Genomic DNA, 14,392 nt, shown 5'->3' with positions numbered 1-14,392 from the left:
GGCTTTTCTGATTGTTTAGGTAATGGGTATGAAAGACAGAAAAGAGCCAAGAATGACCCCATGGTTTTGAACACAGTTTTGGACAGTTTTAGTTTTAGGAACTAAACAAACAAAATTGACATCGTCTGAGCTGGAGAAGAACAGAGGAGGAATAGATAGGGGAATGTGGAGAAGGAACCAAGAATTCAGTTGAACATGTTAAATTTGAAGTGCCTATAAGACAGCCAAAAGGATATATTAAAGAAGTAGCTGGATATATAAATCTGCTGTATATCACTGTGTCCCAAGGCAATGAATCAACTCTGTTTTGTTCAAATAACGGACTTCCTGAATCCACCAGCTGCTCCTTGGGAACTCTATGGCGCAGTTCTACTCTGTCCTATAGGGTCACTATGAGTCAGAACCAACTTGACAGCAATGGGTTTTTGGTTGTCATTTAAGAAATGAGTCAGTTTGTAAACTGTTCTGAGCAGAGAAAGAAGTAGGATGATGGGATAAGTAGATCAAAGTAGAGTGAGTTGAGGCCAAAACTTTTTTAAAAAAGAAAACTATACCAAGAGGAAAAATAAATAAGTTATGATAAAAATTTAGCTCTCTGGGTCAGGTTTGCAACACAAGTGTCAAAAAAGAAGTTGTTTACCTCGAACAGTTAAGAATATGACAAAGATTTCAGGAAGAAAATATTTCTCAAAGGTCAAAATAGAGACAAGTTTAAAAGGGAGCAGAAAAATCAGTTCTAGTTCCTTATATAATTTTCCTGATCTGTTACTATCTTTTAATTTCACTTCGGTTCTCCAGACTTTATTATTATTTGATAAGCTTTCCAGGCACTACCAGAAGGAGTGCAAAGATGAATAAAGCCCTCAGAGAAGCTTACAGTTTAGTGAGGGAGCAGATACGTGGCAGGTAAAATGAAGCAAAGATAGGGTGAAAGTGTTGAATGTGGGTTCTGGAGTTTTACCTAATACTGAGTGTGGTAGAAGGTACTCAGACATTTGTTAAATGAATGACCTAACGAACAAATGGGGGGTGGGGGAGTCTAGATTTTTCATCCAGGAACTATAGATATTAAGCTTGATGATCTCCACTAATCCCTGTGGGATAAAAAAAAAAAATTAACAAGTAGTTCAAGAACACTTAGGAAAAGGATGGGAGATGGTGATCCTTAGGAGCCCGAATAGGTTCACCAAGAATAAACCAAGCTATGGAAGCCTGTTTTCCTGTTTTGATCAGACTACTAAACTCATCCATTAGAGGCATTATCATAGGCATAGTCTATCTTTCCTTAAAAAAAAAAGTCAATGGAGAAAATACAGATAAACCAAAAAAGGAGAATAAAATCACAGTTGCACCACCCAGAGATAAAAAAAAAAAAAATCCGTGGCTATTTCCAGGGCATATCCACTCTTTCTGACCAATCTTTTAAGAATGTTTGGACTGATCTCAATTTATCCATTTGAATTATTCTATAAATGAAGGCATTGGACTAGCTTAAGACTTCTTTAAGTGTTAAAAAACAAAGATGTCACTTTAAGGACTAAGGTGAGCCTGACCCAAGCCATGGTGTTTCCAATCACCTCATATGCATGTGAAAGCTGGACAATGAATAAAGAAGACTGAAGAAGAATTGATGCCTTTGAATTATGGTGTTGGTGAAGGATATTGAATATACCACACACTGCCAAAAGAATAAACAAATGTATCTTGGAAGAAGTACAGCCAGAATGCTCCTTATAAGGAAGGATGGAGAGACTTCGTCTCACATACTTTGGACATGTTATCAGGAGGGACCAGTCCCTGGAGAAGGACATCATGCTTGGTAAAGTAGAGGGTCAACAAAAAAGAGGAAGCCCCTCAACAAGATGGATTGACAGTGGCTCCAACAATTGGCTCAAGCATAACAACAGTTATGAGAATGCATGGGACCGGGCAGCATTTTGTTCTGTTGTACCTAGGGTTGCTATGAGTCAGAACCGACTCGACAGCACCTAACAACAACAACACAACAAGCTTAACCAAACACAGGGTTAGTGCCCCTACAATATAAATCCTGACACTTCATATCTTCAGCTCTTAGAAAACAAATGAAGTTCTTTTTTGTTTGTTTAACTACACCTCTACCTTAAATTCACTTCTCCTGTCAAATTGGGTGGAAGGATTCCAGATACAGTTTTCAAGTTCTTTTTTGCTAATTATATGAGTCCTTTTGGTTGTTTTTGTGGGCTCTGTGAGTCACAATGGTTCCAGAAACCTGTACCAGAATTTCCTGCTGAGGCCCATCCTTGTGATGTGTTTCTGAAGTAGTAACAGGCCTAGGTGGCTTGCTTGGTCATCTCCTGCAGGGTACTCCAGAAATCTGCAGAAATTTATTTTCCAATTAGAATGAAAGATAGAATATATTCAGTAGTCATGAGATCTTAGAATCAGATAACATGAATCCAGAATTCCCAATGAGGTAGTTTCCATATTTTACAAGTATTATTATAAAAAAAAATCTGTTTTCAGGAATCAATCAAAATCTCAATATCTCCCCACCTCCACCCTCCACTGTGTTCCTGAATAAAAGTGCAGCATGATATAATAGAAAAGGTACCAGACTGAGTCACAAGTTCTAGATCTCAATCCTTACATCACTGCCATTTTCCCAGCCATGTGACCTTGAAGGAATCACAATCCCCCTGAGCATCAATTTCTTTGTCTGTTAAATGAGGGTAATTATCTCTGCTTAACTCATACAGTTGTTGTAATGATCAAAAGTATTAATGTATGCAAAAGCATGCCAGAAATTAAGTGCTATTACTCTGTTCTCTCTGGAAAATGAACATAATAGCATGAACTATAGCCTTCAGTGTGGATTTCACCTCAACTTAAAGAAAACAAAAATCTCACAACTAGACGAAAAAGCAACATCATGATAAACGGAGAAAAGATTGAAGTTGTCAAGGATTTCATTTTACTTGGATCCACAATCAATGCCCATGGAAGCAGCAGTCAAGAAAACAAAGGATGCATTGCATTGGGCAAATCTACTGCAAAAGATACTTTTTAAAGTATTAAAAAGCAAAGATGTCACTTTAAGGACTAAGGTGCGCCTCACCCAAGCCACAGTGTTTTCAGTCTCCTCTTATGCATGTGAAAGCTGGACAATGAATAAGGAAGACCAAAGAAGAATTGATGCCTTTGAATTATGGTATTGGAGAAGAATATTGAATATACCACAGACTGATAGAAGAACGAACAAATCTGTCTTGGAAGAAGTACGGCCAGAATACTCCTTAGAAGCAAAGATGGCAAGACTTCATCTCACATACTTTGGACATGTTATCTGAAGTGACCAGTCCCTGGAGGAGCATATCATGCTTGGTAATGTGAAGGTCAGCAAAAAAGAGGAAGATTCTCAAGGAGATAGATCGACAATGTGGCTGCAACAATGCACTCAAGCATAAGAACGATGACGAGGATGGCACAGGATCAAGCAGTGTTTCATTCTGTTGTACCTAGGGTTGCTATGAGTCAGAACCGACTCGATGGCACCTAACAACAACAACAAGCGTGGCTTCCCAGGCATTTTAAACACTCATATGCATTAATTTACGGATAACATTTATAATTTCTGCAAAGATGCCCTCTTTCAGCTTGATTGTCCTTTTTTGTGCATGCCCATGAGAAGAAGACTCCAATTCTCAAACTGTGGTCTACCTCACCACAACAAATGATCACATCTCCGCATTTCTCTGTGTCACTCTTTCAATCTGTCTGTGTAGGTGTGTCTCTTTTTGTTGGTATCTCTAAAGTTTTACTTGGAAATTTTTCTTCTTTGTAGTTTTTTTACTTCTGGACAGATTTAAAAACTTTCAGAAAAGTTAGTATTCTTTTGTACTATTATAAAAGGGTAAAGGGGGAAAACAAATAAGATTGAAATATATACTTCATCTTTCACTTCTTAAAAATAATAATGAAATAAGGCATAGCTCCTATTAAATGATACAGACAAACACAGAAGGCTATGACCTCAAAGAAAACAGACTTTCTGCCTGACCAAATATTAGCACAAATTAAGAATTGCTCCCATTCTAGTGTTGCTCTTATAGTTATTACCTTTCAGTGAGTTATTACTGTTTGGTATTACCAAATGAGAGAAACCAAAATCATTTTGAGAGCTTATAAAGTTTCAGGGGCTTGTTCACAAGGAAAAAGTAAAGCTTCTGAGGACTCACCTTGTGTGTAGAATTGAAAAGGATTGCTGATTTCAGATGTAGACTCCCTAAAGTGTCCTGCTAGTCATGGACGTCAACAGCTTAAGTGCTATCTTACTTATCTAGTGCTGTTATAACAGAAATACCACAAGTGGATAGCTTTTGCAAACAGAAATTTATTCTCTCACAGTTCAGGAGGCTAGAAGTCCAAATTTAGGGCCCCAGCTACAGGGGAAATCTTTCTTTCCCTGTCAGCTCTGGGGGGAGGTCCTTGTCATCAAGCTTCCCTTGGTCTAGGAGCTTCTCAGTGCAGGGATCCCAGGTCCCAAAGGATACACTCTGCTGCTCGCTCTTCTTGCTTGGTTGTAATGAGGTTCCTCTTCTCTCTACTGGATTCTCTCTTTTATATCTCAAAAGAGATTGACTCAAGATACAATCTAATCCTGTAGATTGAGTTCTGCCTCATTAACCTAATTGCCTCTAAGCCTGCCTCATTAACATCATAGAAGTTAGGATTTACAACACATAGGATAATCACATCAGATCAAAAAATGGTGGACAACCACACAATATTGGGAATCATGGCCTAGAAAAGTTGACACACATTTTGGGGGGGACACAATTCAATCCATAACAGGTGCCTATAGCAGAACACTGTGGAGAGTAGCTTCACATCAAATAAGACACTAACCTGTTGCCATCAAGTTGATTCCAACTCATAGTGACCTTACAGAACAGAGTAGAACTGCCCCATAGGGTTTCCAAGGCTGTAAATATTTACAGAAGTAGGCTGCCACATCTTTCTCCCATGGAGAGTAAGCTAAAACATCTTAGCTTCCTTATATTCCAAAATGTCCCTTAGAGCCACATTTTCATTGATGGAACTAATCCTTCAGTAAATTATCTCAGAAGGCCGTCACCACTGGCACTTGGTTAATAAGCATCTTCAAAATATCAATTACTTGTAAGACATTGTATCATATTCTGTAGTTGGTATAACCACCAAATTCCTGTCCTCAGTCAGTACCTAATGCCTAAAGTGAACTGGGTATAAAGGTTAATTAAAGATTAGACTGCTTAAAAAATATTTATAGGATTTTTTTTTCAGTTACAAAATGAATACATACCTCATTGTAACAGATACAAGCAATACATACTCACATAAGGTAAAATGTTAACACTCCCCCCCACACACACTAAATAAGTGCTATAAAGGTAAGACATATTTAAAGAATATCTTACTTGCCTAAACAGTACTTGGTAAACAGGCTCCACTGACCTGAGGTTCACTAAAGGCCTTTTCACTCTGTCTCGCTCTCTCTCGAGTTCCTTCTAGTTATTTGTTTCTAAATGTTAGGAAAAGTGGTGAACTCTAAGCCAAGAAATTTGGATTCTGGTCCCAGCAATGCCATTAGCAGTTACACTAGCAGTCTGACCTTGGACGAGTCTTACTTCACTTCTCTGATCTTAGTTTCTTCTGAAGTGTTGGGCCAGAATTAGTAATTCTCAACTAGGGTGTAGGAGATTGTAAATCATCTAAGGAGTTTGAGAAAACTATAATGAGATAGGTACTATTACTGACAAAAGTATATTATGGCACAGTGGCTGCAAGAATGTGCTCAAACATAGCAATGATTGTAAGGATGACACAGGACTGGACAGTGTTTCATTCAGTTGTACGTAGGGTTGCTGTGATTCAGAGCCAACTCAACAGCACCTAGCAACAACAGATGTATTAGGATGAGAAAAAGACATTAAACCACTAGAATAGATGATCTAAGTGTTTCCTTCCAATTCTGATAAAATTTTCTCCTAACTATTCCTGATTTCTAATATATAATGTTAATAGCTAGGTGAGTTTTAGCCAATCAGAGAGTGCTTGGATGATGAAATATTCAGGGTTTTAATTTGAATGATCAAATAAACCTTTCATTAGCATTCATAGAGAGGCTCAGTAAGGATTAAGAGCATACAAATGGTCTCAAGACGGGAAGGCTAAGAAGGTTAATCTGTTAGTGAAGTGGCGAACTCCTTTCTGTGTGGCTCCTCAAAATATCACAATCAGATGTAGGTGTGTAGGCAGAAGAGAATTGGGATAACCTAACTGTCCATTATTTGAGAACTGACTAAATAAATTATGATAAATCTGTAACTGGTAACCATGGTTGCTCTGAGAAAGAGAACTGAGTGTTTGAGGTTGGGCTGAGGAGGGAGTTGACTTAAATTCCATGCTTTGGTATCTTTTGAATTGTATAACATGTGCATGTACTACCCATTTTAAATAAATAAATGAAATTTAATTTAAAAAATGAGCATGATATGCCATTTTTCTGCTGATCACCAAATGCATTAGCAACAATGTAATAACATTTTATGCTAATAAGAAAGTGGAGAAACTCATATTCCTAGAGCTAATATAAATTGTTATAACTCTTTTGAATATTAATCCAACTCTCTAGTAAAATTAAACATTAGGATACCTTGTTCCAGCATTCACAGTTTTGGGAATCTATCCTACAGAAATAAGAATACCCATACATAAGGATGTTCATTAATGCACTGTTTTAGTGTTGAAAGGAGGGATAACTTTAATATGTATCAATAAAGAAATGGTTGAATAAATTATGACATAGCCATACTATTGAATAGTATGTAGCTGTTAACAGAAATGAGTTAGAGCTATATGTATAGGTCTGAAGGAATAGCCATGTTCTATTGCTGGGTGGATAAAGCACGTTTCAGAGGAGTGTGTATAATATGATCCCATTTTCATAAAAAGATAACAGATTTTAAAACACTGAAAAGTTTATATATATATATATATATATACACACACATAGAAACAGGTCTGAGAAGGAAAGATACCAAACTGTGAATACTGATTACCTCGGGGGAAGAGGACAAGGAAGTTGGATAGGAAAGGGATAAATATTAAGTGGTTCTTTACATGGTTTTGTATTTTTTTTACTTTTAATAAGCATGTACAATTTGTAAAAATGTAATAAAGAAAAAAGTGGATAAGATGGGAAGGAAAGGAGGTGGGGCTAAGATGGTAGAGTAGTCAGACACTTCCTGTGGTCCCTCTTACAACGAAGACCTGAAAAACAAGTGAATCAATTATATATGACAATCTAGGAGCCCTGAACATCAAAGGCAAAGTTGAGGAACCAGATTGAGTGGCAGCGGGAGGGAAAGACAGTTCAGAAGCAGCAAGGAGTTGCCTGACCTGACCCGGCAGGATCCAGCACCCTGCAGGCTGCATCCAGTGGTGTGCGCAATGAGGTAAGCAGTGATGTTTGGGATGTGTTTTCCACATCTGGAGAGACTGAGCAGCAGAGGGTATACTCAAGCCTCCAGAACCAGTAAAAAGTGGCACTCAATTGGCAAAAGATAAGTATATGCATCTAACTTACCATGCAGATCAAAAAACACCCCTTTAGGAGACACTTCTCTCCCATATACCTGTTCCCTACCCTCTCTGCACTGGTCCCAGGCTGGCTTAAGGGATTGCCACATCCCCCAGGCCAAAGTAGGACCTATCACACACCCTGAGCCATTCTCCCAGCCTTGGAGAGATAACAAATTAACAACAGGGAAAAAATAATCTGCTAGCTCCCTTATGCTGAGAACTCATGGCAGAAATACCTCCTTTGCCTAGGCACAGGCATAAGCAGTCCACAGACTTTGAATGCCTTTCACCCCTGCATAGACCTGTGTGGGCCTATTTCAACGGCATAGGCCCTCATTAGCACAGTACAACAGGGTATGTACCTGAAGCCTAACTTCAACTGTATCAGCTATATGTTGAAGTGGCAGGTTTGTGACATTTGACACCACTCTGCCCATTAAGCAGTGTCCTCACCTACCCACACCCGGGGCCTGAGGACTGGTGGCTCCACCCATGCTATGTAGCTACCCACAACAGGGGTCCAAGAGTAAGTGGTGTCTCCCAGTCCTTACAGCCAACAGCATTGGGCGCCCATGGTCTGGCAGCAAAACGCACCCACCTACATGCTCTAGGTAACAGGGACACAATTTTCTCTGAGACACTGAGGGGCAACAGTCAGCTGCCTGCCCTGCTCAGCACGTGACCCCCTACAGCAGGCAGATACCTGTGCCTACACCAATCACCCCTGCTCATGTAGGACTGTAGGTAAGAGACTGCACCACACACTTGGTAACTTACTACCTGGACACCTGAGCTGAATCCATACAACGAAAGTAAATGGACTCCTGGGCTCCAATACCTAGTAACAGCTCTAACCACCTGGTGACATGACATTGGAGCTTCAAAGTCTCCAACAATCAAACTAGCTCACTTGAGCAGCCTATTTGGGCATATCGAAACAAAACAAAACAAAAAAGCTAGGACACAGTACAAAAACATAAAATAAATACAATAACCTATTGATGGCTCAGAGACAACAGTCAATACCAAATCACATAAAGAGGCAGCCTATGATACCTTCAGCAAGCACCCAAAATAAAGACTCAAGAAATCTTCTGGATGAAGAGGACCTTTTAGAATTACCGGAGGTAGCCTTCAAAAGATTAACATACAGAGCTCTCCAAGAGATCAGGAAGGAGATCAGTCAAAATGCAGAACAAGCCAAGGAACACACACACGAAGCAGTAGAGGAACTTAAGACACTTATACAAGAGCATAATGACAAATTTAACAGGCTGCAAGAATTCACAGAGAGACAGCAAATAGAAATTAAAAAGATTAAAAATAAAATTTCAGAATTAGACAACTCAACAGAAACTCGTAGGAGCAAAATTGAGGCAATGGAAGTCAGAATTAGTGAGATTGAAGACAAAGCACTTGACACCAACTTATCTGAGGAAAAATCAGAAAAAAAAAGACTTAAAAAAATGAAGAAACCCTAGGAATTCTGTGGGACTTTATTAACAGGGATAACCTACAAGTGATTGGAGTATCAGAACAGGGGTGGATAACAGAAAATACAGAAAGAATTGTTGAAGATTTGTTGGCAGAAAACTTCCCTGATATCATGAAAGATGAGAAGATATCCAAAAAGCTCATCAAATTCCACATGAGGTAGATCCCAAAAGAAAGTCACCAAGACATATTATAATCAAACTTGTCAAAACCAAAGGTAGAGAATTTTAAGAGCACCTAGGGATAAAGGAAAAGTCATCTACAAAGGAGAGTCAATAAGGGTAAGCTTGGACTACTCAGCAGAAACCATGCAGGCAAGAAGGCAATGAGATGACATATACAACACCTTAAAGGAAAAAAAATTGCCAGCCAAGAATTATACATCCAGCAAAACTGTCTCTCAAATATGATGACAAACATAGGGCATTTCCAGATAAACAGAAGTTTAGGGAATTTGTAAAAACCAAACCAAAATTACAAGAAATACTAAAGGGTGCCCTCCAGTTAGAAAATCAATAACATCAAATAACGACCCAAGACTAGAACACAGGACACAGCAACCAGATATCAATCCAGATAGGGAGATCACAAATCAAAGATAAAATGTTGAAAATAGGCAAAAAGAGACTTCAATATGTAAAAGATGACAATATTAAAACAAAAAAGAGGGACCAAATAATATAGTCATAGTTCTTTCATATGGAATGGAAGTCAAGGTAATAACAAGAAATAAAAGATTGGTTGAAATTTAGAAAAAATAGGGGTAAATATTACGGTAACCACACAGCAAACTAACAATCCTACACATCGAAATAAAAAACAAGAAAAACAAAAAGACTTGGCAAATACAAAATCAACAGGAATGAAAAGGATGAAAAGAAAATACATAAAGAAAAACAACTCAGCACAAAAAAATTAAGGAAAACAAAGAAATTGTCAACAACACACACACACACACAAAAACAAAAAAATGATGGCACTAAACTCATATATCAATAATTACACAAATAGCAAATGGACTAAATATGCCAATAAAAAGACAAAGAGTGGCAGAATGGATTAAAAAAAACCTGATCCATCTATATGCTGCCTAAAAGAGACACACCTAGGCTTAAAGACACAAGCTAAAACTAACAGGATGGAAAAAAAAATACATCACGCAAACAACAATCAAAAAAGAGAAGGAGTGGCAATATTAATCTCTGCCAAAACAGACTTTGAAGTAAAATCCCCCACAAAGTATAAGGAAGGACACTATATAATGATTAAACGGTCAACACACCAGGAGGACATAACCATAATAAATATTTATGCACTCAATGACAGGGCTCCCAAATATATAAAACAAACTCTAAGAGCATTGAAAAGACAAATAGACAGCTCAACAGAAATAGTAGCAGACTTCAACACACCACTTTCGGTGAAGGACAGAATATCCAGAAAGAAGCTCAACAGAGACATGGAAGATCTAAATGCCACAATCAACCAACTTGATCTCATAGACATATGCAGAACACTCCATCCAACAGCAGCCAAGTGTACTTTCTTTTCCAAAGCACGTGGAACATTCTTCACAATAGACCACATACTAGGCAATAAAGCAAGGCTTGACAGAATCCAAAGTATCTTTTCTGACCAAGAAGCCATAAAAGTAGAAATCAATAACAGAAAAAGCAAGGAGAAAAAATCAAACACGTGGAAATTGAACAACACCTTGCTCAAAAATTACTGCGTTAAAGAAGAAATTAAAGATGGACTAAAGAAATTCACAGAATCAAATGAGAATGAAAACACATCCGACCAGAACCTTTGGGACACACCAAAGGCAGTGCTAAGAGGTCAATTTATAGCAATAAATGCACACATCCAAAAAGAAGAAAGGACCAAAATCAAAACAGTAACCGGACAACTCCAACAAATAGAAAGAGAGCAGAAAAAGAAGCCCTTACGCACCAGAAGAGAGCAAACAGTGAAAATTAGAGCAGAATTAAATGAAATAAAGAATAGAAAAACAATTGAAAGAGTTAACAAGACCAAAAGCTGGTTCTCTTAAAAGATCAACAAAATCGATAAACCACTGGCCAAACTGACAAAAGAAAAACAGGAGACGAAGCAAATAACCTGAATAAGAAATGAGACACGCGATATCACAACCCACCCAACTGAAATTAAAAGAAACATGACAGAATACTACAAAAAATTGTTCTCTAACAAATCTGAAAACCTAGAGGAAATGAACAGATTTCTAGAAACACACTACCTACATAAACTAACACCAACAGAGGTAGAACAACTAAATAAACCTATAACAAAAGAAGATATTGAAAAGGTAATTAAAAAATTCCCAAAAATAAAAACCCTGGTCCTTAGGGCATCACTGGAGAATCCTACCAAACTTCCAGAGAAGAGTTGACACCACAATTACTAGAGGTATTTCAGAGCAGAGAAAAGGATGGAATACTCCCAAACTCATTCTATGAAGCCAGCATAACCCTGACACCAAAATCAGGTAAAGACACCACAAAAAAAGAAAGTTACCAGATCAGTATCCCTCATGAACACAGATGGAAAAATCCTCAACAAAATTATAGCCAATAGAATTCAACAGCATAACAAAAAGATAATTCATCACGACCAAGTAGAGCTCATATCAGGTATGCAGGGATGGTTCAACATTAGAAAAATAATAAATGTAACCCATCACATAAATAAAACAAAAGACAAGAACCACATGATCTTTTTTTTAAAGTTTTATTGTGTTTGAAGTGAAACTTTACAAATCAAGTCAGTCTCTCATACAAAAATTTATAAACGCCTTGCTATATACTCCTACTTGCTCTCCCCCTAATGAGACAGCCCACTCCTCTTCACTCTCTATTTTTGTGTCCATTCAGCCAGCTTCTGACCCCCTCTGCCCTCTCACCTCCTCTCCAGACAGGAGCTGCCCACGTAGTCTCATGTGTCTACTTGATCCAAGAAGCTCACTCCTCACCAGTGTCATTTTCTATCCCATAGTCCAGTCTGAACCCTGTCTGAAGAGTTTGCTTTGGGCATGTTTCCTTTCTTGGGCTAACAGAAGGTCTGGGGACCATGACCTCTGGGGTCATCCTAGTCTCAGTCAGACCATTAAGTCTGGTCTGTTTACAAGAATTTGGGGTCTACATCCCACTGTTCTCCTGCTCCCTCAGGAGTTCTCTGTTGTGTTCCCTGTCAGGGCAGTCATCGGTTGTAGCCGGGCACCATCTAGTTCTTCTGGTCTCAGGCTGATGTAGTCTCTGGTTTATGTGGCCCTTTCTGTCTCTTGGGCTCATAATTACCTTGTGTCTCTGGTGGTCTTCATTCTCCTTTGCTCCAGGTGGGTTGAGACACATTGATGCGTCTTGGATGGCTGCTTGCTAGCGTTTAAGACCCCAGAAGCCACTCTCCAAAGTAGGAGGCAGAATGTTTTCTTAATAGATTTTATTATGCCAATTAACCTAGATGTCCCCTGAAACAATGGTCGCCAAACCCCCTCCCCTGCTTCGCTGGCCTTTGAAGGGAAGAACCACACGATCTTATCAATTGATGTGGAAAAGGCATTTGACAGAGTCGAATGCCGATTCATGATAAAAACTCTCAGCAAAATAGGAATACAAGGGAAATTCCTCAACATAATAAAGGGCATTTATGCAAGGCCAACAGCCAACATCATTCTAATTGGAGAGAGTCTAAAAGCATTCCCCTTGAGAACGAGAACCAGACAAGGATGTCCTTTATCACCACTCTTATTCAACATTGTGCTGGACGTCCTGACCAGAGCTATTAGGCTACAGACAGAAATAAAGCGCATCCAAGTTGGTAAGGAAGGAGTAAAATTATCTCTCTATGCAGATGATATGATCTTAAATACAGAAAACCCTAAAGAATCCATGAGAAAACTACTGGAACTAATAGAAGATTTCAGCAAAGTATCAGGATATAAGATAAACATAGAAAAATCAGTTGGGTTCCTCTACACCAACAAAGAGAACTTCCAAGAGGAAATCACCAAATCAATACCATTTACAGTAGCCCCCAAGAAGATAAAATAATTAGGAATAAATCTAACCAGAGACATAAAAGACCTATACAAAGAAAACTACAAGACACTACTGCAAAAAACCAAAAGAGACCTACATAAGTGGAAAAACATACCTTGCTCATGGATAGGAAGACTCAACATTGTGAAAATGTTAATTGTATCCAAAGCGATCTACAGATACAATGCAATCCCGATTCAAATTCCAATGACATGTTTTTTTCAATTAATTTTTATTGTGCTTTAAGTGAAAGTTTACAAATCAGGTCAGTGCCTCATAAAAAAATTTACATACACCTAGCCATACAGTCCTAATTACTCTCCCTTAATGACATAGCACAGTTCTTCCCTCCACTCTCTTTCCTTGTGTCCATTTCGGTAGCTTCTGGCCCCCTCTGCCCTCTCATCTGCCCTCCAGACAGGAGATGCCAACATAGTCTCAAGTGTCCACTTGATCCAAAAAGCTCATTCTTTACCAGTATCATTTTCCATCCCCTATTCCAGTCCAATCCCTGTCTGAAGAGTTAGCTTTGGGAATGGATCCTGTTTTGGGGTAACAGAAGGTCTGGGGACCATGGCCTCCGGGGTCCCTCCAGTCCCAGTCTGACCATTAAGTCTGGTCTTTTTCGAGAATTTGGGGTCTGCATCCCACTGCTCTTCTGCTCCCTCAGGGGTTCTCTGTTGAGTTCCCTGTCACGGCAGTCATCAGTTGTGGCCAGGCACCATCTAGCTCTTCTGGTCTCTGGTTTACGTGGTCCTCTCTGTCTCTTAGGCTCATAATTACCTTGTGTCTTTGGTGTTCTTCATTCTTCCTTGCCCCAGTTGGATTGAGACCAATTGAAGCATCTTAGATGTCCGCTTGCTAGAGTTTAAGACCCCAGACGCCACTCTCCAAGGAGGGATGCAGAATGTTTTCTTAATAGATTTTATCATGTCAATTGACTTAGATTTCCCCTGAAACCATGGTCCTCAAACCCATGCCCCTACTATGCTGGTCTTTGAAGCCTTCAGTTTATTCAGGAAAACTTCTTTGCTTTTGGTGTAGTCCATTTGTGTTGACCTCTCCTGTATCGTGTATTGTCTTTCCCTTCACCTAAAATGAAACTTATCTACTATGTAATTAGTGAATACCGCTCTCCCTCCCTCCCCGCTCTCATAACCATCAAAGAGTATTTTCTTCTCTGTTTAAACTGTTTCTCCAGTTCTTATAATAGTGGCCTTATACAATAATTGTCC

General features: G+C 38.8%; 1 protein-coding gene across 7 annotated transcripts in view; it reads left to right on the top strand.

The window, feature by feature from the left end:
- EDA (ectodysplasin A) overlaps positions 1-14,392 on the top strand; it is a 637,692-nt gene that overhangs the window by 487,396 nt on the left and 135,904 nt on the right. Inside the window, exon 3 of one of the 7 annotated variants that reach the window (XR_007515774.1) lies at positions 7,332-9,761. The exons of the other annotated variants lie outside the window; for them this stretch is intronic. The gene's annotated coding sequence lies outside the window, so the exon portion shown is untranslated. Of the gene's footprint in view, positions 1-7,331; positions 9,762-14,392 lie in introns of those variants that run through there. 7 annotated transcript variants of the gene reach the window in all.

The sequence above is a fragment of the Elephas maximus genome, chromosome X (assembly GCF_024166365.1).
Source record: "Elephas maximus indicus isolate mEleMax1 chromosome X, mEleMax1 primary haplotype, whole genome shotgun sequence".
NCBI lineage: Eukaryota > Metazoa > Chordata > Mammalia > Proboscidea > Elephantidae > Elephas > Elephas maximus.
The sequence above is the reverse complement of the archived record's forward strand: the minus strand, read 5'-3'. Positions and strand labels throughout refer to the sequence as shown.